The sequence below is a fragment of the Triturus cristatus genome, chromosome 12 (assembly GCF_964204655.1).
Source record: "Triturus cristatus chromosome 12, aTriCri1.1, whole genome shotgun sequence".
In the NCBI taxonomy this organism is placed as follows: domain Eukaryota; kingdom Metazoa; phylum Chordata; class Amphibia; order Caudata; family Salamandridae; genus Triturus; species Triturus cristatus.
The window spans coordinates 345,623,568-345,646,132 of record NC_140595.1 but is presented as its reverse complement, the minus strand read 5'-3'; positions in this window follow the sequence as shown (position 1 = coordinate 345,646,132).

Here is a 22,565-nt window from a genome sequence, read left to right as displayed (position 1 = left end):
GCTGGTCTAGCGGGAGGGAACCCACCGAGTGGGCCTCAAGAAACATAGCACGGAGATGCGGCGCCAGCGTATCCGGTCGCAGCTTATACAACTCGATGGGAAGACCATTAGGACCCATGGCCTTGCCGGAAGCGACCAAGCGTATGGCGAGGGCAATTTCTTCGGAGGTTGGAGCGGCGTCCAACAACACTCTGTCCTCCTCAGAAAGGGAAGGCAGCGCGATATCTCTGAGCAGGGCATGGGAATCCTCTTCAGAGCGGGAAGACACTGGGGAATATACCCCACGGAAATAGTCCGAGAAGCAGGAGACAATTTCCTCCGGTTCAGTGACACACACACCATTCATTTTCTCAATCAACGGGACAACACGACTCGCTCTCTCTTTTTTATCCAGCCACGCAATCAATTTACCAGCCTTATCACCCACATCATACAGTCTCCCCTGTTGCTCTCTACTGAGGCCCCTGGCCGCCTCCGTGACGAGGGCCTTATAGGCCGCTTGCTTGAGTTGGAGAACATGTAATTTATCCTCCGTCACCCCACGTTCTAGATCCCCCTCCAACTCGGTTATCTCAGCTTCAACACGGGTCACCTCCTCCCGCTCGCGCCTCCGGGAGTGGGAAATAAGGGACAGGGCTTCTCCTCGGAGTACTGTCTTGAACGCCTCCCACAGTGAGACCGCCGAAGACACAGACCCCACATTCTCGTCAAAATAGCGCTTAAGGGATTTAATCAGCTCTGCGCGAATGGTGGGGTCACGCAGGTACCAGGGATTGATCGGGGCCACTCTACCCTCTCCCCTCAGCAAAACATCAAAGTGCAACAAGAGCGGAGAGTGGTCCGAAATACCCCGTGCCAAATGGCGCACTTCTCCCACCCTCCCTACATAAGCCGCTGGGACCAGGACATAATCTAGCCGTGAGAGACTACCATGGGCCCCTGAATGGAAGGTGTACTGTAGCTGCGTGGGATGTTTTAGACGCCAACAATCCACCAGCCCCAGAGTATCCAAGAGGCCAGATAACCACTCTTAGGCCCGGGGGAGATCCCTAGGGGGGTGACGATCCACAGTTCCGGAAACTACAGCATTAAAATCCCCCCCACCACTAGAATCCCCTCCGGAAGGCCAAGGAGGAGGTGCCCCAGGTCCGCAAAGGTGGTCGTCTGCAGCCCCGGTGGGACATATACTGACACAAAAACGATCACTCTGCCCTCCAGTCTGCCCACCAAAACCGTGTAACGTCCCCTATCGTCATGGCGCACCTCATCAATCTCCAACGGGAGCGAGTTTTTAACCATAATGCCCACACCCCTTGAACCGGACGTGAAGCCCGCATGGGCCACAAGGCGGTAGCCCCGTCGATTCATAGCGCAAAAGGAGTTGCCAATGAGGTGCGTCTCCTGCAGAAAAACTATATCGGGCGAAGTTCGCTTCAAGAACTGCAGGACCACACCTCGTTTTATCCTGTCCCCCAGTCCATTAACATTCCAGGACAACAAACTCAGTCCCCTACCCCCCATCATAAACAGAAGTCATCACTCGTCCCCCAGAGAGCACTGTAGAGATAACACAAAGATACGTTTGCCTTGTGGTGGAAACGAACAACACCCCACCCCAACCCACCCATTCCAACAAAACTCCCCCCACCCTGCACCCCTGCATGAGCCCGGACAGCCCCCCCAACTTGCAGTGTGCCTGTCGCCCCTATAAAAGAAACTAGCTAGACCCCCTAGAGGAGGAAAGAGTACCCCTTCTAGACCCCACACAACCTCCATGGGAGGGGAATGTACAAAGACAGACGCTTGATCGAAAGTAGCATCGTATTCGTCCAGAGTGAGGCCCAATATTGACCCCTCAGTCCCGATCCAGTGGGCCGCCTCCTCCCGCCGCCCCCCCCCCCGCCATCTCGATCACGATCCCCAGACAGAGTGTCCAGCCAGTCCCCGGCCGCTTCGGGACGATCAAAAAAGTGCGTGCGACCATCCACCTCCACTCGCAGCTTGGCCGGGAAGAGCATGGCGTACTTTAAGTTCAGGTCCCGGAGTCGGCGTTTAACGCCGAGGAAGCTCAGTCTTTGCTTCTGGACCACCTGGGTGAAATCAGGGTAAAAGTTCACCTCCATATTGTCCAACTTAACCGGCCCATGTAGTCTGGAAGCTTGCAGGATAGCGTCTCTGTCCTGAAAGTTAAAAATCCGGGCAATGAGAGGTCGCGGAGGGGCTCCGACCTTCGGCCTTCCCCCGGGAACCCTGTGGGCCCTCTCCACAGCAAAAAATGTACTCAGGCCCCGAGGCTGGAGATGGGTAGCAATCAGGTCCTCCACAAATAGATCCGCCGCCGCTTCCTCCCGTCCCTCGGGCACTCCGATGATGCGGACGTTATTCCTCCGGGCCCGACTCTCGGAATCCTCGAGGCGCCGATCCATAAGTGCGCTCGCCTGACTTAGCCGGCGTATCTCCAGTTGTAGTGCCGCCACCTCAGTCGTAAGGCCCGATGCGGTGTGGGCCAAAGAGTCAACTCGATCGTAGGCCAACGTCTACAAGGACCGCATCGATCTTCTGTGCCAGGGTGTCGAACCGCTGGCCCACCGAGGCCTTCATCTCGGAAATGGCACCCATGACGTCGTGGAGAGTCAGATCCGTGGGCAAGTCCGGGGCATTAGAAGGGCCCTCAGGGGACTTGTGCGGTCCACCGGGAGATCCCCTCTGGAGGGTATAGCGGTCCATGCTGTTGGCCGGATGGACGGTGCCACGTCGGGTCGACTTGGTCTTTGACCGATCCCCATCTTGTTTCGTGGCCATCGCCGCTGGTCCCACAATCGAACCAGCAACGTCGTAGAGGGCAGGCAATCAGGGCCACGAGCTCCAGGGGGGCCACCCCAGATCGGCGGGGTGGGCCACAGCAGGCAGGCAGGCCGGGTCCCCCAGCGAGGCCACACCAACACAAAAGGCTCCGCGATCTCACTTGCAGAAACGGCGAGAAAGCGAAAGCGAAAGTGCGGGGTACGCGACTCGCCAGGCCCGGCCCGCCGTTGTTGTTCACTTTGCCACTGGGTCACCCCCCAACGCAAATCCGGGGTTTGGCGAGAAGAAGGCCGCAGACCTCAATCGGTGCTCACTCCGGCACCCGAGGTCCAATTCGAGAACGGAAAACGGGTTCCACCTCAGCTCAGGCTCACCAACACAGTCCCCTCAATCGAGGCAGGATGAATTCAGGATAAATGTAGGAGGTTGCGGAGGTCCTCGGGAGCCTCGCACCTACGCGGCCATCTTGGTTGCGCGCCTGCTTGCTTCTTCACTGCTGCTACTTTTAATTAGAAAGAATTACTAAGGAAATCTGAATTTTCGTTTTGGGGCTGAATTTTTAACTGAACATTTTTTAATTTGGGGCACTTTGTTTCCGGCCTTGTATATATTGCACATTTTATTATGAACTTTTTGCTCACCGTGTAAATAGCGCTTTCCATCTTGTGACCCCCCCCAGTCCACCGCAGTCATTAGCGGGCTGTTTGAGTGGAGGGTGGTCTCGGGGTAATCAAACAGCGACTCATTTCCGGTTTGGGACACACGCTTCTGCCATTTTGGGAAAGGGACGGTCTAGTTTATCCGGTCCCTACCCAATCCGGGCACTACAAAAGGTGCCTATGGCACGTGCGCGCCTGGCCGGGACCCAGGGCCACGACCCCTGCTTCAATAAACAGGGACATTATAACCTACTCTTCTAAACAGTTGCTGGACTACCACATCAACCCACAGTTAGATTGTACTCCACTCAATACTGAGGGAACTACTGATTCATGCTTGGAATGTAAACTTACAGTGCACATAGGACTATGTAGAGCACTAAGGGCCTCATGTAGGTAAATAAATTTTACTGGTTCTTAAATACCGAGCCGTACCGAATCGGTAAATTAGAATCGGTAAGTTATATGTAGGTAAAAATTCGGTAACAGTTACCGATTCGGTAACATTCGGTAATCACGAATCGGAATTCACCGAATCGGTAAATACCGAGGTGGTATTTACCGAATCGGAAAATACCGAGGTGGTATTTACCGAATCGGAAAATACCGAGGTGGTATTTACCGAATCGGAAAATACCGAATCGGTATGTACGGATTCGGTAAATAAAATCACATGACTTGACGAAACAGCTAATCCTGTGCAACGACAGCCCACCCAACCAGGAAGTGCCCACACCCAGGCAGGTGTACATAATTAGCCGAAGTGGCCACACCCAGGCAGGTGTACATAATTAGCCGACCCTGGAGAGGCTTGGAGTGCAGAGGAGAGGCAGGGAGCCGTTGCATGTGCGAGCGGGTAAACGAACAGCATGTCCAGCCAGAGAACACAGAAAGACGGAGGGGAAAGGAGGAGGAAGCTGAAATTTAGCCCCAAGGAACTCCAGGTGCTGGTGGAGGAGGTGGTGAAGCAGCACCAGAAGCTGTTTGGAAGGCAATCCCTGCAAGTGCCTGAGGCGGAAAAGCGCAACATATGGCTGGCCATCCAGGCGCAGGTCAATGCTGTGGGAGTGACCCACAGGGACATTGAGGTCCTCAAAAAGCGCTGGTATGACCTGAGGATTGTAACCAAGAGGAAGATGGGCAACATCCAGAAGGAGGCCAGCCAGACCGGAGGTGGAACCAACAGGGCACCTGCCCTCACCGAACTGGAGGAGCTGGTGGCGGCCACAATCCAGCAGGAGAGCGTCGTGGGCCTTGGGGACGCCGACAGCTCTGCCAGAGCCGCAACACACCAAGGTAAGATGAAAGCACAGCAATGTAGCCCCCCCTACCCCTATCCCACATCCCCCATTGTGAAACGAGAATCACACTGCAGTCCACACGTGTCAGTGCAGACAGGCAATGCATTCCGGGAGATGTAGTCAGGGCAACACTAACCATGACGTAAATGTTACAGGGCAACAAGGCATGTCACGCACTCGAGGCACAAGGAGACAGAGGACATATTGGAATGTGAAATGTGTTATTGTGACGCTTGCAATGCAGCCCTTCGGGGACACTGAGCCAATGTTGTATTTCTGTCCACAGATGTGACATCATGCAGGACAGGGCATGCTGCAGGAGAGACGGCACACCGGCCACAAGTATCACCTCTAGCCAGCACAAGTTCAGACCAGGGAGCAGGCCCACTGGCAGCCGCACCACCAACACAGCCAGCCTCGCCGCACCCAGAGCCAGCATCACCTCACCGAGAGCCAGCATCACCACAACCAGAGCCAGCATCACCACAACCAGAGCCAGCATCGCCACTCATGTTCGAATCACCGGCCACATCTCCGCTTGCTGGTGTGAGAATGAGGAGGCGTCCAGCAGCCAGGCTACGAGCCTTAGACACCTCGTCAGACGACAGCATGGGCCCAGAAGACCGCACCGGGCCCCAGGAAGGGAGCCATGCCACTGTGCCCCACACCTCACAGGCAGCACAGACGGGAGCAAGAGGGCGCCGCAGGTCGCGTGTCCAGAGTCCACCAGCACCCACTGACGGCCATGGTGTCTTCTTGGGTCTCGAGGGCCAAATGTTGAAGCAACAGCGCCTGCAATCAAAGGCAGTCATGTCAGTCCAGAGGCACATGCGGGTGATGAGGACAACATTAGTCAACATGGACAGTAACATTAGCGGCATGGCTGCGGGCATTCGGGACATGTCCCAGTCAATCCAGCAGTTGTGCAGCAAATTAGATGCTGACATCGAAGCACGGCGCCGGGAACGCCAGAGAAGGGACACTACCAGCAGGGCACTCAACCGTCTGGCAACTGCGACTTCTCTACTGTGCCGGCGCTCTGTGACGATGCAGGAGGGCCTAACACAGTGCTGCAGCGACCTGTCTCGGGGGATGGTGCAGGTGACAAGTGCACTAGGGGTGCTATTGACTAGTCAGGCGTCGACAACTGCTGCAGGGGATGCTGCGGAGAGCATCGACACCAGCAGCAGCATCACACCCCCCGTCCCAGAAGCACGCAGGAGCAGCAGGCGGCTTGGGGTTGGCTCTAGTGAGGATGCACAGGCCGTGCAATCCACCACTGCAGCGCGTATGCGCAAACATTGATGTAGCCCTGCTAAGCCACTTCCCATTGGGTGACGTAACCCTGGACATACTCCTTGTATAGATGGTATATTGCCTGATTGGCCTGTTCATGTGTTCATGGCGTGGTGCCACATTAAAACTACGTCAGGACTTCTCACAACTCGCTGTGTCCCCTCACTTACTCAGAAATAGTTGCATGTGATCTCTGCCCGTCTCTCTCTCCCATCGATTGCAGTTGGCACTCTAGCTGCGTTGCCCTCTGGCTGGCCTGACTCATCGTCGTTGTCCTCAAAATATGTTAGTTCCACATCTGTACCTTTTTTCGTGGCAAGGTTGTGCAGCATTGCACAAGTGGCAATAATCTTGCAGCAGGTGATGGGTTTGTACTGGCGTGCGCTTCCGCTCTTGTGCAGGCAGCGGAACCTGCTCTTCAGTAGTCCAAACGTGCGCTCCACCACATTGCGTGTTGTTTTATGTGCCACGTTGTATCGTCTCTCACTCTGGGTTGCTGGGTGTAGGTAGGGAGTGAGGATGAATGACCGGCATGCATATGCACTGTCGCCTGGATGAGTAAAAGGGAACCATCAGTAACATGCCTCTATACACTATGATTTGCAGGTTTCAAGGGGCGTCACTGTTACTTACCTAGCAGGTATCCCTCTCCGAATTCTCCGGCACTCAGTCGTGTGTAGATCCCACTATTCTGGAAGATGTAAGAGTCGTGGGTGCTCCCAGGAAACTTTGCAACAATATCTGTGATGATGTTCCCTGCATCACAGATCACCTGCACATTGATGGAGTGGGTGGACTTCCTGTTCCTGTAGATGTGCTCTGTATCAGCTGGTGGACAGATTGGGATGTGTGTACCATCAATACAGCCGATGACATGGGGGAACTGTGCCATGTGATAAAAGTCTGTTTTTGTTTTCTGCAGTGCAGCCTGTGTGTTTGGGAAGCTTATGTAGTGGTGCATTCTCTGCATCATGGCATCCAGGAACTTCCTGAAGAAACGTGACAGGCAACTCTGGGATACCCCACCCACCGCAGCTATCACCACCTGATAACTGCCGGATGCCAACAGATGTAGGCTGCAGAGCACCTGCACATGTGGGGGTATGGCGTGCGCCCTTCTTATTGGCTGGTCCAGGAGTGGGTGAAGGTCCCTGATTAAGTCCATGATGGTTTCGGGGTGTAGCCTGTACCTCTCATGTATCTCTGCATCAGTCAGCTGGAATAGTGTGATGCGCTGTCTGTAGATTTGTTCCTCCCGTCGCCACACCCTCAGTCCTGCTGCCTGTAGACGTAGGCACCTTGCAATGACGTACATGGCGGCCATGTTGTCCACGCTGTTGCATTTTGGGTTTGCCTATATGCATTGTTGATGGTTACCACCTGCTTTCAATCCGTGTTAATTACCGACTCTTATTTACCGATTTTCCTGGATTTCTTAATTACCGAGTGCTCCTACATGTCATTTTAAATTTTACCACTTCATATTTACCACTTCATGTTTACCGAATCGTTAATTATGTATTCGGTAAATCTGATTCGGTATTTTGGAATTCGGTAAATATGAATCGGTATTTACCGCCTCATATTTACCGAAAAGTGGTTTTTGGACTCCTACATCTCACTTGTCTGAATACCGGTCGGTAACGGCATATTTACCGAAAATCGGCCGTTACCGACCGGTATTTGGCTACCTACATGAGGCCCTAAATGTCTTAATATTTAACACTCCTACCAAACAGCAAGTAAATCTGCACACAAAAAGTAAGACGTCACCTACTAATGAATTTTCCTTCTTCAATATTAATTGTCGCTCACTTCCAAAACACCAGGCGGATGTTTTTGATTTCTTAATTGACAAACAACCTGACGCTATCTTTCTTACAGAGACATGGCTCAATACCAGCTCTGGCCCGGATGTAGCCATAGCTCTGCATCCTAACTATGTTGTAGTTAGGGAAGATAGGGAGGACAAAATAGGTGGAGGGATCGCTATAATCCATAAAAACATATATAGCTGTAAGTTTGATGGCTTACTGATCACTGGTTGCGAACAAGGCAGTGTTTAAACTGACCTTAACCCCTCATTTGACTCTTTCAGGGATCTTGGTTTATCGCCCCCCCGGGCCTTCCGGCCCTTGGGCCACAACCTTCCCAGACCTAGTTACTCACTTCCTTCTTAGCTCGACAAATTTTTCTATTTTGGGAGATCTTAGTCTCCATTTTTAGGATCCCGCCTGTACTATTAGTAACACCGTCATCTCAGATTTGGCAGCAATAAATATTTTGCTTTGCAATTCTGGCCCTACTCACAAAGCTGGCCACCTATTAGACCCAATTTTTTCCAATTTATCCAATATTGAATGTTCCACAGCTATTCCACTGTGCTGGTCCGACCACTTTTTGGTTGGTTTCAGGCTAGTGAATGAATGAATGAATGTGAACTTTATTCGGATAAACATCATATCCATAAAAGAACAGTTAAAATATAATAAAACATAAAAATTCAGGTAATTCAAGCACATCAAATAACGAAGTTATCCCGAATACATGGTGTTACGAGTGCGAACCGCCGATTTTAAAAAGGATCCAACTCTAAAACATAATTCATCATTGTTAATAGCTAGCACCATGTCGTAAGCAATCTTGTAGTCAGTAACACATTGTGACTTGAAATATGGGATCAAGAATTTTTTAGTGGGGGATGAGTAATAAGAACAGAAAAATAGAAAATGTAGCATTGATTGTTTCAAGGTATTATTGCATGGACAGAGGGAGAGTTCATGGTTAGCTGTATAGCCAGTAGGGAATGACAACAGATATTTCATTGTGTCTGTTCTTAGCCTGAAGAATAAGCCCCTTTCCCAGCGACCAACAGGATTTAAACGATATTTTGGCATGACTGGGGTTACATACTCAATTTGCATATATCTAGCCACTGAGGTTTTATTATATTCAGTTGCTAGTCTTATTTCTTTATAAGAAGCATAGAGTAATTTTTCTGTAATTTTAATATTAACGGGGCTATAATCTAAAGGATTTAAGAACAAATGTTCCAAATTCAGGCTATTCAGACTTTTACGGACTCCTGCCAGCCATGGTATATCCATCCCTCTGTCACAATTCAGACAATCCGTAATTATCTCTCTGGTCAATTGTGCAGCCGTATTCTTCCAGATTCTTAACCAAAACAATGTCGGGCGAGCCTTTATAAAATCTTCTATATAAGGCAGATGTAGTTCGCTATGGCTAGCATATGTAGAAGAAAAGAAAGGAGCTCCCAGAGTTTTACGGCAAAATCTGTTCTCTTCACACTGAATAGGTGTGCAAATAGAGTTCCCCCATACCTCTGCACCATATGTAGCAGTCGGTGTGCATTGTAATCTGTGAATTTTGATAATAGAAGGAACTACCCCTATATTTTTATGCTTCGGTAGCCTAAGGATTGTGTTAATAGAGTTGGTAAATTTCCTTTTACAGTGGGCAATGTGATCATTCCATAGACCATTTGATAATACCAGACCTAAATACGGAAAAGTGCACGTGCTTAACAATTGATTAGAATTTAAAACAATTGAGAGATTAGAATATTTCTTGGACCCACATGACATTAAAAATGATTTTTTTAAATTAGAACATAGGCCCAAGGTTGCCATAAAATCCACAAAGCCGTGAACCAGGGCGCGCAATGCTTTAGGAGTGCGCCCCATTAACACGGCGTCGTCAGCATAAAGCAACGCGGGAATCTTATTTCCATTGATAATTGGGACGTCTTCAGTTGTAATTAGGAGAGATTTGGTTAAATCATTAATATATAATATAAAAAGAAGCGGGCCAGAACACAAACCTGTCTGACCCCCCCCTACCAATTTTAATAGCCTTCGAAATCTCACCATTCCTACCTATGCGCACCCTAGCTTTCAGGTCTCTGTGTAAATATGCCAAAAAAGAAACTAATTGGTCGTCTAGCCCAAGATTTGAGAGAGTTAGCCACAGCCGTGATCTGTTGACAAAATCAAAGGCTGACGTGAGATCCATGAATGCTAGGTACACTGGTGTTTTCTTAGCTATTGTATATTTGCTAATGATCAGATGGAGGTTGAGGCACTGTTCCACCGTGCCAACCTTGCTCCTAAACCCTAGCTGAGATGGATGCAAGACCTGACTTTCCTCTGCCCATAAATTGATCCTATTAAGTATTACCCTACCCAGGATTTTTAGGGTGTTATCGATCAATGAAATTGGCCTATAACAACTCGGGTCCGTCCGGTCCCCCTTCTTAAAAATTGGGACTATAGTACTATATGACCAGGAATCAGAAATAAATGAATCGGTAAGATTATTAAAAATATTAGTAAGGAGTGGTGCCCAGAAATCGGGTTTATTTTTAATTAAATCGATCGGAAGCCCGTCAGGCCCCGGTGCTTTACCCCCTGAGCTTTGGCTTATAGCATCTTCAACCTCGGTTAGTTCGATCTGTAGTCCAGAGGTAAAGGTATGTACTTTTTCAGGTTCGTTAGGGATTGGGGAGGCATAGATCTTACTAAAGTGAGCCTCCCAAGATTCGCTGGATATATTACATCCAAGCGGTGAGGAAATATTACCCACAGATTTCATATCTTTAACTGCCTTCCAGAAGTTCTTCCCGTTTTTTTAAAACATTTGCCCGCAGAAGGTTTGCCCAATGGTCGTTGATAAGCTCCTCCTTTCTACGCGTAATGGCTTTCTTATAACTACCCCTCAATGATGTTACGAGGGGGCTTACTCTGGGTTTACTTATAAGAGCCTTTCTTAGTTCTCTATTTGCCACGGAGCATTCTGTATCAAACCAGCCAGGTTCGGAATTAAGTATCCGAATTGGTTTAGACTGTATTTGTTTAATCCCATAGCATAACCTTGAAAAAGCTTAGACTACCTCTATTTTACCTATGCTAAACGTCAGACATGTATTGACTAGGTTTGGATGAGATTTTATCATTGATTCAAACAGGGCATTATTGTCAATACTACGCCAAACAATTCTACGATTATCAGTGGTTATCGTTAGATCACAGGCCCCAGGCGTACAATCGTACACTGGGCGGCGAGAGAAACTTAGTGTAGTGCTGAGTGGGTTGTGATCCCCTTGTATTGTTGGGATGACTTCAGCCCTTAATACTTGGCCTTCTAAAGGAGTATTTACAAAAATATAATCAATAGTAGAGGTTTCAGGCTAGTGAATCCAGAAAACTTGCACGTGGCTACTTGTGGAGCTCAAAAATTAACTAGGAATTGGAAAAAGTTGGATATTGTTAATTTTAATAAATTCCTTTCTATTAACGTCCCTATTTTAAAAAATATGTTTGCTTCTGATCTAGAGGCCTTTCAAAATTGGATTCAGAAACCCACAGACATCTGCCTTCCTCCCTCCTTTAAGAAGGTAAACAATCACCGTCCCCCTGCCCCTTGGTTCTCAGACAAGCTAAAAGTCGAGAAACTAAATGTAAGAATATGGAAAGACGGTGGAGAAGGGCTTATGCACCTGATGCCAAACTTGCCTATCTACTTACTAAAAGGGAGTATCCTTCTCTTTGTAGGGCCACTCGTGCAAACTATGTTTCCTCAACTATAACGGATGCTAAGAATTGCTCCAAAACACTATTTAGGATGGTTAAAGAACTATCTGGCTGTGCAACCCAACCAATTCCCCCCAGTCTGAATGAAATGCAATGCGAGGACCTTGCTCAATTTTTTACAAACAAAGTGGAAGGAATATATTCCGTTTAGTCAGTAATAAGTCTTCCTATTCTGACCTGCTACTATCTACCCACGTCCAGCCAGGCTCTCTGTCTGACTGCAGAGATGCACATATTATGGACTCCACCAATAAATTGGAAAACTGGTCACCACTAGACATTACTACCCTCAAACAGCACCTTGCTAGTATTAAATCTGGTTCTCCACGTGACCTCCTTCCGTTCACAGTACTGCAGCAGCTTGAACCACCAGTACTTATAACTATCATGGAACTTTTAAATGCATCCTTAAAGGAGTCCTTTGTTCCTTCTGAATGGAAGCATGCAATGGTCATCCCACAGCTGAAAAAAGCCAACTCAGATCCTACGCTTTTTTCGTACTATCGGCCAATTTCTCTGCCTCCTGTATTTTCTAAAATTCTAGAGAGGCATATCAATGGCCAATTGTCCCAGTATATTGAATCTCATAGGTTTCTTCATCCATCTCAATCTGGTTTTAGGACCGGCTATTCCACTGAGACCGCGCTTCTTGGTGTTACAGAAATGCTCCGCCAGAGTCTGGATGCAGGCAACACGGTAGCTCTTGTTTTATTGGATTTAAGTGCGGCCTTTGACACGGTGTCACACGCCGTGTTGATAAAGGTCTTACAATCCATAGAGGTTACTGGTCCTGCACTTAGCTGGCTAACTTCCTTCCTCACCGATCCCACATTTCATGTCCTTTCCTCTATAGCTAACTCTAAGACCTACTCTTCTCCTTATGGAGTTCCCCAGGGGTCTATTCTTAGTCCTCTGCTATTTAACATTTATGTTAGACCCCTGGCAACAATCGTTGAAGAGGCTGGGTTGTCGTTATTTTCATATGCCGGCGACACCCAGATCATTTTCTCTCTTTCTGCCGGAAAGCTTTAGAGCAATCTGCTCTTCGGACTGGGCTTAGCAAAGTGGCTTCATGGATGCAGGCTAATTTTCTCAAGCTTAATGGTGAAAAAACAGAGGTCTTGGTACTGGGTAAAGATAAATATCTCTGGGGTCCGCAACATTGGCCTACAAAAATGGGTGCGTTGCTGCAACCTTCCCATCATGTTCGCAACCTCCACTTTATTATTGGCAATTTACTATCTATGCGTCAACAAGCCATGAAAGTTGCTGCAACATGTTTCACCATTTTGAAATGGCTGAGAAAAATTGTTTGGATGCTACCCAGTCCTACCCAGAGAACCGTAGTCCAGGCTCTTGTTACTTCTACACTGGACGACGGTAACATCTTTTACCTGGAAGCCAATAAAGATGTAACACGTAAGCTACAGCGGGTACACAGCTCCGCTGCAAGATTGCTCTGCCGAGTTCCCAAAACAGCCTCTATCTCCGGCTCCCTGAGGGACCTTCATTGGCTCAGGGTCGAAAACCGGATCAAGTTTAAAGCTCTGAGCTATATGTTAAGAATTAAGCTTGGCACAGCTCCCCTTTATTTGCAAAACTTAACTCACCCCTACCTCCCTTCACGTACCCTTCGGTCTACCACCCAGGCTAAATTCCAGGTGCCTAGGGATAGACTATCCCGTATGGGTGGCTGCTCTTTCTCTTACTTGGGCCCTGTACTGGGGAATGCTCTTCCTTTGTCTCTTCGCACCCAGACTAACCTTATACTTTTTCGTAAGTCACTTAAAACTTGGCTTTTCAATCAGAAAGTCCCATCCCCTTTTTTTCTGCTGTCTCTGACGGGCGCCGGGAATCCCTTTTTGGGTAGCTGTTGCGCCTATATATAAATTTAAAATAATACTAATCATGATCCCTGCTTAGCAACTGGATTTTTGCCTATCAGCATACTCAAATTCAAACATTAGTCTACAGTGCCCAGCCCTTTTTTGTATCCATATTGGGTGTCCGTTAGAACATTATTAAAGTTCTCCCAGTCCTTCAAGATTCACCCTATAATTTTGACTGAGGCGTCAAGGAGGAATATTGGCCTATAATTCTTAGGCATTGATTTCTCTCCTTTTTTTATAGATCTGGACAATAACAGAGCTCTTCTGAGTTAAAGGGGGACCATCCCTAGCAATTGCATTAGAAAACATTGGTAATCAGAGGGGCCCACAGGTCTTGGCAATCTAAATGAACATCAACTGGGACCCTATCTGGGTGCCGATCATGATCCGGTAAAAAAACTTCCCCGTACGACTCGTATCCGGTCTTTTTACCGTACGAATCGTACAAGTGCCGTACAAACTGCCAATCACGATTCGCATGGTAAAAAGTCCATACGAACCGCATTGGGAATTATTCCCCACACGTCCTCGGGTCGGAAAATGTGTCCGACACGTCCTCGGACGATTTACCGTACAAATGTGAAAAGTGAAGTCCGACCGCGGAATCACGATCCATCCCGTGCGTCCGATGTTACAACCGTATGGAAAAAACACCGTCCGCACCGAACTCCCATAGCAACCATGGAGACATGTGCCCGCATACGCGCCCATCACCCCCCCCAGCCCTCCTATGTACGAGTCGAATCCCCACCCGTGTATGTACGACCCGTACCCCCACCCCAACCGTGTATGTACGACCCGTACCCTCACCCGCGTACGTATGGAGCGTACCCCCACCCCAACCGTGTATGTACGACCCGTACCCTCACCCGCATATGCATGGAGCATACCCCCACCCCAACCGTGTATGTACGACCCGTACCCTCACCCGCATATGTATGGAGCGTACCCCCACCCCAACCGTGTATGTACGACCCGTACCCGCACCCGCGTACGTATGGACCGTACCCCCACCCCTACCGTGTATGTACGACCCGTACCCTCACCCGCGTACATATGGAGCGTACCCCTACCCCAACCGTGTATGTACGACCCGTACCCGCACCCGCGTACGTATGGACCATACCCCCACCCCAACCGTGTATGTATGACCCGTACCCTCACCCGCGTATGCATGGAGCGTACCCCCACCCCAACCGTGTATGTACGACCCGTACCCTCACCCGTGTATGTATGGAGCATACCCCCACCCCAACCGTGTATGTATGACCCGTACCCTCACCCCAACCGTGTATGTACGACGCGTACCCCCACCCGCGTACGCATGGAGCATACCCCCACCCCAACCGTGTATGTACGACCCGTACCCCCACCCCAACCGTGTATGTACGATACGTACCTCCACCCGCTTACGCATGGAACGTTCCCTCACCCCAACCGTGTATGTACGACCCGTACCCCCACCCCAACCGTGTATGTACGACCCGTACCCGCACCCGCGTATGTATGGACCGTACCCCCACCCCAACCATGTATGTACGACCCGTACCCTCACCCGCGTACGTATGGAGCGTACCCCCACCCCAACCGTGTATGTACGACCCGTACCCGCACCCGCGTACGTATGGACTGTAGTGTACCCCCACCCCAACCGTGTATGTACGACCCGTAACCTCACCCGTGTATGCATGGAGCGTACCCCCACCCCAACCGTGTATGTATGACCCGTACCCTTACCCGTGTACGTATGGAGCGTACCCCCACCCCAACCGTGTATGTACGACCCGTACCCTCACCCGTGTACGTATGGAGCGTACCCCCACCCCAACCGTGTATATACGACCCGTACCCTCACCCGCGTACATATAGAGCGTACCCCCTCCCAACCGTGTATGTACGACCCGTACCCGCACCCGCGTACGTATGGAGCGTACCCCTACCCCAACCGTGTATGTACGACCCGTACCCGCACCCGCGTATGTATGGACGATACCCCCACCCCAACCGTGTATGTACGACCCGTACCCTCACCCGCGTATGCATGGAGCGTACCACCACCCCAACCGTGTATGTACGACCCGTACCCTCACCCGCGTATGTATGGAGCGTACCCCCACCCCAACCGTGTATGTATGACCCGTACCCTCACCCCAACCGTGTATGTACGACGCGTACCCCCACCCGCGTACGCATGGAGCATACCCCCACCCCAACCGTGTATTTATGACCCGTACCCCCACCCCAACCGTGTATGTACGATACGTACCTCCACCCGCGTACGCATGGAACGTTCCCCCACCCCAACCGTGTATGTACGACCCGTACCCCCACCCCAACCGTGTATGTACGACCCGTACCCGCACCCGCGTATGTATGGACCGTACCCCCACCCCAACCGTGTATGTACGACCCTACCCTCACCCGCGTACGTATGGAGCGTACCCCCACCCCAACCGTGTATGTACGACCCGTACCCGCACCCGCGTACGTATGGACTGTACCCCCACCCCAACCGTGTATGTACGACCCGTAACCTCACCCGTGTATGCATGGAGCGTACCCCCACCCCAACCGTGTATGTATGACCTGTACCCTCACCCGCGTTCGTATGGAGCGTACCCCCACCCCAACCGTGTATGTACGACCCGTACCCTCACCCGTGTACGTATGGAGCGTACCCCCACCCCAACCGTGTATATACGACCCGTACCCTCACCCGCGTACGTATAGAGCGTACCCCCACCCCAACCGTGTATGTACGACCCGTACCCGTACCCGCGTACGTATGGACCGTACCCCCACCCCAACCGTGTATATACGACCCGTACCCTCACCCGCGTACGTATTGAGCGTAACCCCACCCCAACCGTGTATGTACGACCCGTACCCGCACCCGCGTACATATGGACCGTACCCCCACCCCAACCGTGTATGTACGACCTGTACCCTCACCCGCGTACGTATGGAGCGTACCCGCACCCCAACCATGTATGTACGACCCGTACCCTCACCCCAACCATGTATGTACGACGCGTACCCCCACCCGCGTATGCATGGAGCGTACCACCACCCCAACTGTGTATGTACGACGCGTACCCCCACCCGCGTACGCATGGAGCGTACCCCCACCCCAACCATGTATGTACGACCCGTACCCTCACCCGCGTACGTATGGAGCGTACCCCCACCCCAACCCGGTATGTACGACCCGTACCCGCACCCGCGTACGTATGGACCGTACCCCCACCCCAACCGTGTATGTACGACCCGTACCCTCACCCGCGTACGTATGGAGCGTACCCCCACCCCAACCGTGTATGTACGACCCGTACCTTTACCCCAACCATGTATGTACGACGCGTACCCCCACCCGCGTATGCATGGAGCGTACCACCACCCCAACCGTGTATGTATGACGCGTACCCCCACCCGCGTATGCATGGAGCGTACCCCCACCCCAACAATCTAAGTACGGAGCGCACCCCAGGCCCCAACACCAGCACCTTCACACAACATTGCGCATGTACGAGTCGTACCAAGCCAGACACAAGGACAGCACTGTACAACAAAATGCCCGAAGTACACACCGTACACACGTTAAAAACGCACGTACACAACCAGGACAAAGCAAAACAACACAAGAATACACCATTCAAATGGCACAAAGCCACTAAACATGTCCAACAAGCACAAAACAACACATTCACTGACCTGCAACTGCCAAAATCCCAAACAGAGGCCCAAAACACAACCACTCCTTATAACACACCCACCCAAACTTCAAACACAGCCACACCCACCAATGGACCAATAAAAAGGGCCCACACACACAAACATGAGCCTTTGCAACAGACTCACTGCTGCCAGACCCCACAGACAACCTACAGCACCATACTAGAACCTTTACTACACCTTACACTTGCACACCTTCACACACACACCTTCACAAACACCCCCTCATCACATTCACACACACACCTGCACAACCACGCCCACACACCCACAACCATCCACACACACCCCCCCACCATCCACACCCACACCCCTCACCATACCCACTAACAAGAATCCAAAGTTCACTAGCCGAGAGTTGGAGGTCCTTGTCGATGAAATCCTCAGAGTCGAGCCACACCTCTTTGGAACATTCGTCAGACAGACCAGCATTTCAGAAAAAACAGCCATGTGGCAGACGATTGTCGATGCTGTGAATGCTGTTGCGGACACCAGAAGGACCAGGCATGAATGCCAAGCCAGGTGGTACGATCTGCGGAGGAGGGTCCGAGCCAAAATGACCGACGAACACAACCAGGCCAACGTCACTGGAGGAGGGCCGCCCCGCAGACGCGTAGAATACCATCCCTGGGAGGAGAGGGTGATGGCCATACTGCCGGTGGTGGCAGTGGACGGATTAGAAGGACTCCGAGACCCGGGTGAGTACACAAACAACTCACCTCACATGGGGGGAACGTCATCCACAACCAAACTCACAAACAGGCACGCAACCACCCCAAGCTATCGCATGACTCAACCACACTCCATGAACACGCACATGCCACTGGCGCCACCATGCCCCATGCACCCACCTGGAAAATGCCAAGTCACAGGCCACAGAAAGCACCAACACAAGACACGGTAAGCCGGATGGCGGGAGTGTGGGCCCCAAAAATCACATAGTGCAACTCAGAAGCAGACAACAATGCCCCCTGCCCATATGGCCTAGGTCACAACCAGACAAACAGTGTGTCACCACACAGGAAAGACTTGCCAGCAAATGGCGGACGCCTTGCATTAACACATGGGGGTGACGGCACGTTCTTGCACATGACAGCAGCTAATGAACAGCCAACACTGTGAAAGAGTGGCAGCACACACCACCACAGCAGCAGCGCACACACAGACACTACACCCAATGGGTGCCTGCAGATCAGAAACAAACTCACATCAACAATCCAAGGGCCATTCAAAGATCTGCTAACAGTGTGTGCCCAGGAAGCGGGGCTGAGGTGACAGAGGGTGACACACAGAGGGAGGAAAGGGGGACAGAGAGGGAGGGAGACACAGGGAGATGGACAGAGGGAGGAGGCTGACACACAGAGGGAGGGAGAGGGGGACAGAGAGGGAGCGAGAAAGGGACACACAGGGTGCGCAAATCAGCCTTGGGGGGTGTGGGAATGTCTGCTCGTCAGCAGGTGGACTGCGTGCATGTAGACAAGGGTGGCCAGTGCCAGAACCCCCCCTCTTCTCCATGGCAAAACACAGGGCCATGTCACAACCTGTGCACGAGCACAACGACAGCCACCTGCATTATCTAAGTGTGTGGAACCACTCCATGTGCCCACGTACAGTGCAACACGGAAGGCGCCAATGCATGGCTCGCCACACCTGCCCACTCCACTGCTGACTGCAGTCACAATTGACGCAGCAAGTAAGACTGTGCCACACATAGGTAAAGTCGCAAAAGCTGTGGCCAAGGGACATACCCATGCACAAGTGCACTGTGAGTGGAATGCAAGACATATCCAAATTCCCAGAGGAAATGTGCCAACTTAGAAACCAATGAAACATGGATGTTGCATGGAACAAAATTAACATTGTCTCTCTCACACACAGGTCAACGTCGTGGATCACCCCCCAACACTGGGGGGGAAGACTCACAGGACCCGGCTCGGCGGGATGACGGAGCCACCGGCAGCGACGACTCTCACCACTCTTTGGACGAACCCGACCCCGACCAACCTGGCCCCTCTGGTGTCCAATGACCTGCAGCACCTGCGTCAGGTACAACTGGGCCAACCACCACCCCCACTCCTGCCACATCCCAGGAGACACCCAGGATCCCTGCCCCACCACCACAATGCAGCCAGGCTGGCCAGGAGGGACACGGTGTACCGGGCACCCAGGAGGAGGCAGGCGACAACGCCAATGCCACCCCTCAGGGGTCCCGGAGACCCGATGTGCCCACAAGGGCAGGCCAGGTGCAAGTGGGCAGGGGTGGTGGGAGTGGAGGACGGCGGAGTCACGAGCCTGACCAGTTGGCTGCGGAACCGGTATATTCCCATGTCCGAAACATCCTGGACACATACCGGCAGGACACCGCGGGCATGGCCCAGGTTGTGTCCACCCTCAACGAGATGAAGGGGACCCTCGATGAGATCAAAACCCAGCAGGCGCAGCAACATGCGGAGCAACATGCCTGTCTACTGCGACACCAAGGGCGGATGGAGGACAGACAGGCTGAGCTCGTGACGGTGTTTACGGGAATTCACAGTACACTCCGTCGGATAGCCGACAACATGGGCAACCCTCCCTGTGCCATCAGGCGTAGAACATCACCACCCACAGGGAGGGATCAGGAGGAGGAGACATCCGACGGAGCATCCCAAACATCGTCACGGCCTGCTTCTGAGGGTCCCCGCAGGAGGGCGGGTCGTCCACGGAAAAGACCGTGAGGGTCGGCGCAACAGCACCATCTCCCAGGACACCTGGCCTGGCACCTGGCCCACTGGAGCAACAGCAGCACAGCAGCAAAAGACATTCTCTGCCACATGAACTTGCTGGTCAGTGTCTGACCAATGTTGACAAAGACTGTGGCATGGACTCTGAGGATTTCGAATGGCAAGGACACCAACTCCCCTAGTGAACTTTGGATTCCACACACCCGGAAAGCCCCTCATGTCAAATTCCCCCCCCTACCCCAACCAAAATAAAAAGTCACACCATAAAGAGAAGATGCCTACTTATTGCATTATTACCTTACATGTGTCTTGTAAAGTCTAACCATGCCTGAGTTCTCATTTGACTTCAACCATCCACACCCTGGGGCCTGAGTCTGGCACAGGACACACATGGGTCACATTGTATTAGGCAAGACAGACATGGAGCATCATACACACCCGTGATGGGCCCAACCAGCTGAGGGGGTGGCCGCACAACCGTGCCGACAGACATTTTGAGTACAGCGACAGCCATGCGCAGAGGTCAGGGATCACGTGGAGTGTCCTGTGGGGCACCCAGGTATGTGTGGACAGGTGGCAGAACCATGTCCTGCAAGCTTGAGTCAGGTGGATGCAGAGAATGGTGGCCTGGCCAACGTTGGATGCATGGGGATGGCACATGTCACAATACCCACACAGTCATGGACATCATGCACAATACACAGTCTAATCCCACACAAACAGCTTCCATCTTGCTACTCTACACATAGACACATAGCCACTATCACGGAAAACCATGCCAGACATGCCGGATGCACCGTGGCAACACACCAGCATTGACTGAGAAGAGGCACCTTGGAGGCATAGGGACACCTTTATTAGTCATGTATTCGGGATTGCAGAGGCAACTCGGAGTACACATGAACGGGTCATGTGGAGTAACATGTGGGTCCAACACTGGAACCCCCCTTCTGCAGCACAAATGCGTGATAGCCATGGAACTGGCACACAAGTGTCGGCTAACAGCTAAACACCCCCTGCTGCTCACGGAGAGACTGCCATACACCATTGATTCGCTGATGTGGAAGTCCCACACCATGTCAAGCCAATGCAAACCGTATGTGTCCGAGGGCAGTGTAACACACATTGATGCCATCATCACATTCCACAATCCCATCACTGATGACTGTCAAAAAGTCTGACCATCTATTCAGGTGTACCCAGCTGCATGTCATGTGTACCATGGTGATGCGACATGTCTGCAGAGGAACCAAACATCGACAGGGGCAGTGTGCATACATCGTAAACAACTGCCACACCCAATACACCCCTGATGCATCCCTTACCCTAAGGAGACTTCCAAACTTGTCCGTGCGTGTAACGCTGAGTCAGCACACGATGACGTGTCCATGAGGAATAGCAGTGCCACAACAATGCAAGCAGCAGACGGCATGCGCAAGTACCTGGGGAAGAGAGACACACAAGAAGTCAGCCACAAAAAGCACAGCCACTTGCATGTGCATGTACTCGACACATGTAAGGATGACAACATGCTAGGTCACAATTATGACTGGGGAAATACACATCACTGGCACCATCACTCCAGTGATACATCCACACACACCTCTGACTCACGTGCCATACATGCAGATGGACACACACATCGCAACACATGACACACGGGGACCAATGCGTGCACACACAGACACTGGTACTCACCACTAAGCAAAGAAGTCGCGTATGAGCCGAGTCCGGATGTCCTCTTGCGGAACCACATCCTCCACATCACTAGCCCCATTGCCAAGACCTTCGTCCTCCACGGGTGGATGGTCCTGATCATCATGATCCAGGATGAGTGGCACAGCTTTCTCAACTGCCATGTTGTGCAGCATGCAGCAGACCATGAAGATTTTGCAGACCTTCGCCGGGGCATATGGGAGGGCGCCGCCGGTCTTGTGGAGGCATCGGAATCGGCTCTTCAGGAGGCCAAATGTCCTCTCTATCAGTCGCCTTGTCCGGCCATGGGCGGTGTTGTAGCGGAGCTGGGCCGGCATGATGGGGTTGCGGAGAGGTGTGATCAGCCATGGCATGTTGGGATAGCCAGTGTCCCCTACATGGAAAGCACATGGACATAAGTAGGACAGGAGAAGCGGTCGTGCTGGAAGTCTACGCAAAATACAGGACAGACAGAGTGTACCCACCAACAACACATGCTCGTTCGTTGCGCAGCTGCGTCATCATTTCAGGCACCCTGCTACGCCTCATGATGTAGGCATCGTGTGCTGATTCTGGAAAACGAGCACAGACATGTGAAATCACCATGTTGGACAGACACACCACAAGGGCATTGATGGAGTGGTAGTGTTGCGATTCCTGTACGCTACCTCCTGTGCCTGTGGTGGTACCAAAGCCACATGTGTCCCATCTATGGACCCAATGACATGGGGCATCCCTCCCAGGGCATAGAATCCACGCTTGACACCAGTCAACATTTCAGGGGTTGGGAAATGGATGAACTCATCCAGGTGAAGCAACATGGCCTCTAAGAAATCATGCAGCACACGGCAGA